The sequence below is a fragment of the Bison bison genome, unplaced genomic scaffold, assembly GCF_000754665.1.
Source record: "Bison bison bison isolate TAMUID 2011002044 unplaced genomic scaffold, Bison_UMD1.0 scf7180017864329, whole genome shotgun sequence".
In the NCBI taxonomy this organism is placed as follows: domain Eukaryota; kingdom Metazoa; phylum Chordata; class Mammalia; order Artiodactyla; family Bovidae; genus Bison; species Bison bison.
Window position 1 is genome coordinate 2,093,745 of NW_011494901.1, and position 4,548 is coordinate 2,098,292.

The window sequence follows — 4,548 nt, forward strand, 5'->3', positions numbered from 1 at the left end:
GATTGGAAGGACTGATGCTGAAGCTGAAACTCCAATCCTTTGGCCACCTGATGCAAAGAGCTGACTCATTTGAAAAGACCCTAATGCTGGGAAAGATTGAGGGCAAGAGGAGAAGGGGACGACAGAGGATGAGATGGCTGGATGGCATCACTGACTCGATGGACATGGGTTTGAGTGAACTCCGGGAGTTGGTGATGGACAGGGAGGCCTGGCGTGCTGCGGTTCCAGGGGTCTCAAAGAGTCGGACACAACTGAGTGACTGAATTGAACTGAGTATAGCAGTATTATTATCTGCAACATATATATATATATATATATATGTTTGCCTGAGGACAGAGAGACTAAGAGCAAACTCCTCATCATATGTCTATTTATTTCCACCGTCTTTTACTCTTTTCAACACTGTTGATTCTTATATTTTGGTAAGAAATAATTTGATCCACTGTGAGTATCAGGAAAGGAAAGGAAGTCTTGTTTGGAAATCACTGCCAGGGATTTGCTGCAAGTAGAAGAAGGAAGGAAACTGGCTTCTCTGAGCCAAACTCCTTGCCAGTGAAGCCAGGCAGTCCTTCCCACAGTCTGGGTGCTCTGATGCCATAAAACAGGAGTGTTTCAGTTTTATTGGAATGTGGGAATGACAGTAAAAAAAAAAAAAAGAAACAGCTTTGAGGTGTGGTTTTTTTAAGGTGGCATGGAGATGAAGTTTTTTTTTAATGTTTCAGTTTGAGCAGTAAGAGAAGTTGAGCAATCTTGAATTCTGAATAAAAAGAAAAGCCAACATTACAGCATCAACCAGTGATACGGAACTACCCTTGAGGGAGACAGTGGCAGGTGGGAGCCACTAACTGGAGGGACCCCAGCTTAGCGCCCTGTGGGGAAGTGAACCCCGACCGGAAGCGCTCTCTGGCTGTGCTGGCTCTACTCTGCCACCACTCTCATTCCCTGCTCTGTGCCCCGGAGCCTAGTCCCTGAAGATTGCCCCTCCTGAGCTTCTTTGCATTCTGTCTTCTGCTTGGGTGTGGCCCATGGGAGGTACCAGCAAGGTGAGGCGGCAGGAGGAAAGAGAGGCTGGGATATTCTTTATTCTCTTCCTGCTGTGGTGATGTGTCTCTAGAAGTTGCTATTTCCTCTTTGGAGACAACTCTAGCAGGCCGCCTCCCCTTAATGATTCTGGGGCAAACTGGGTTCATTCACTTTCATGTCCCCTCAGCCCCAGGGACTGTAGTAGGTGTTATCACTAATGTCCAATCAGGAAAACAAAAAGCCCTTGATGTTTTAAGAACAGAAGGATTTAATGCAGGGGATTTGTTACAGTGCTAATTGGAAGGACTGTGTTGGGGGAGGGGGGAGACATCAATGTTGGAGCAAAAAGGAGAAAGTGTGTGTGTGTGTCTGTGTGATATACAGGAGCAATTGAAGATTTCCTAAGTTCACTGATTGCTAGCTAAATGGTTGTGGGTCATTTCAGAAAATCTGAGCCTGGATAGAAGGACAGGAAGGGTGGCATGAATGTATAGAAAAAGAATTTGTTTTTTAATTTAGGCAAACTAGGGCCTATAGGCCAAATCCAGTTGCCACCTGTGTTTATCAATAAAGCTTTATTGAAACACAGCTCTACTCACTTGCTTATGTATTGTCTATGGTTGTTTTTTCCCCCTAGAGTGGGCCCTCCGGAGTTGTAATGACAGAGACCTTATGGCCACAAAGCCTAAAATGTTTACTCTCTGATCATTTACAAAAAATATCTGCTGATTGCTGCTTTAGACTATTGTGCAGAGTTTCTCAAGAATTAAGATCCTTAGCAGAAGGAATCTTAGGAATCATCTTGTCTCATTTTATAGTTGAGGAAATGAATACCCATATTCTCCTGGCTAGCTTAAATCTGTAGTTTAAAAAAGACACATAGGAGAAAAACTAGAGGGAATTTGGAGAATAAAATCAACAGTTTTTAAATGTCCTTTGAGGAAAGTCAAACTTTCATGATATAGGTTAGAAAATTAAAAGTGTGACAGCAATTAGCTATGGATTATGAGAAAATGAGCTGAACTGTAATTCTGTATTTCCACATAAGAAAGCTTTTCCCAAATGTAAATTGGTCAGATGCTGGAATTGGGTTTCTAAAGGAGTTCGGGGCCTGGTGACCTTTTAAACAGGGTTGGGACAGCTGCTTCAAGCGGCTTAGGTGAAGGTTGACGTGCTTTCTGAGGCAGTACCCAAACTTGCTCTTCATTCACTCACCACCAAATGGTCAGCAGGAAGGCAGGGACCCAAGGCAGGGTAGGGCAATACGGCATGCTGTCTGCCCTGGTGTGTGCTCACACACACAGTATTCTGTTCTCTGTACCCTTGGCCATGCTGAAAATTATCTTGAGGCTAGTCAGCTATCAGATGTTGATGCCAGCATTTGTCATCTGGATTGTAGGAGCTCCTTGAGCTTACTGATTCTGAGATCAGAGTGGTGGAGGTTTCATCTTAGTCCCTGAAAAAAATATCTTCAGTGGTAATTTGGAGCAGTTGTAGATTCAAATTTCACTGATATCTTTTTGATTTGAGAACAGGAAAAAATGGCAACGTTTGAGTTTATCATAGTACACGGCAAGTTCAGTCATTGCTAATGGATGTCAGCTGCAAAACTACAAAATGATTGGGTTGTTTTCATTTGTGGATGATTTTTTGGGGGCTACTTTAAGCTCTGGCAGACTCACCTCTTAGTAGACTATGTAGAGAATACATAGGTCTCTTATTTTAACACAAACTCTGAAGAGATAAGAATAGTATATTTAATTTCTATATTTCAAGCCCTAGGCACAGCCTGGCACGTTTTAGGGGCAGGTAAATACTTTTTCTTTTGTGGGGGTAGCAGGTGGTGGTGGTAGGAAGAGTAGCAGGTACGCATTAAATTGTGGCATCTCATCTTTATGGTGAGCTCCCTGGGATGGACAGTGAAGTGGTGTTATAACAAGGGATGCCCCTGAGATCTTGTGTTTCCTAGCCCACGGCACTGCTGTCCTTTCCTCTGCAGATCAAGGTCATCCCAGTTTAGATCTGCTGACAGGTAGGAATTGCTTAAGCAGCACATTTCTGGGAGTTCACACTGACGTCTTGACAATAAAGCTGGAATTTATATTGAGCCTTTCATCTTTGAAATTCAATGTTCTAATCTTTATGACTTACTTGTGAGGTATGAGAGAGCTGTTTTAATTACCTTCTTTTCAGGTAGAGGGGGAATGTGTTGGAGATATAGGTTCAAGGACCTTCTCAGAAACTCCCAATGAGTCAAGACCACGGTGGGAATGGAGTTGGACATTCTGTAGCCCCATATTAAAGTCGTCTTTATTTTCTTTCTCCAAGTGAAAAGTTGGGTAAATGCAGCATGCTTTTTAAACATTGCTTTAAGATAGGGATATTTGCAATGCTTTTTTTCCTAGTATGTTTCAAATGTGTTTAGAGTCAGAGAGATGGCAATCAAAGAAATTGTAAAGTCTATATTTTCTAAAATCTCTTCTAATGTACTTATAAGGTCTTTGGCCCAACTGCTGGATTTAATTTGAGGCTTAGAAGATAGTCATCATCTCTACTCTTCCCCCTTAGCCTGGTTTTTCTTCCCAGCTTCCCAATTGATCTTTCCTTAAAGTAACTATTAAAATGTCTCTGTTACAACTCACGGGCTTGTGATGACTGGTGATTCCCAGCCAAATCCAAGGCTTTAGGCAGATTACCTTCCCTCTGATCATAACACAGACCCTAAAGATTGACTCAGAAGGGATGGCTGAAAGCTCCAGACTTTTTTTTTTAATTTAATTTTTTATTGGAGGATAATTACTTTACAATATTGTGATGGTTTCTGCCATACTTCAACATGAAACAGCCATAGGGATACACATGTCCCCTCCCTCTTGAACCCCCCTCCCACCTCCCTCTCCACTCCATCCCTTTAGGTTGTCACAGAGCACCAGCTTTGGGTTCCCTGCATTATATAGTAAATTCCCATTCGCTATCTATTTAACATATGGTAGAGTATATGTTTTAATACTACTCTTTCAAGTCATCCCACCCTCTCCCTCCCCCACTGTGGTCAAAAGTCTGTTCTTTATGTCCGTGCCTCCTTTCAGTTCTGTTCAGTTCAGTTGCTCAGTTCAGTCTGACTCTTTGCTACCCCATGAATTGCAGCACGCCAGGCCTCCCTGTTCATCACCAACTCCCAGAGTTCACCCAAACTCATGTCCATTGAGTCCGTGATGCCATCCAACCATCTCATTCTCTGTCATCCCCCTCTCCTCCTGTCCCCAATCCCTCCCAGCATTAGGGTCTTTTCCAATGAGTCAACTCTTCGCATGAAGTAGCTAAAGTACTGGAGTTTCAGCTTCAGCATCAGTCCTTCCAATGAACATCCAGGACCGATCTCCTCTAGGATGGACTGGTTGGATCTCCTTGCAGTCCAAGGGACTCTCAAGAGTCTTCTCCAACACCACAGTTCAAAAGCATCAATTCTTCGGTGCTCAGCTTTCTTCATAGTCCAAATCTCACATCCATACATGACTACTGGAA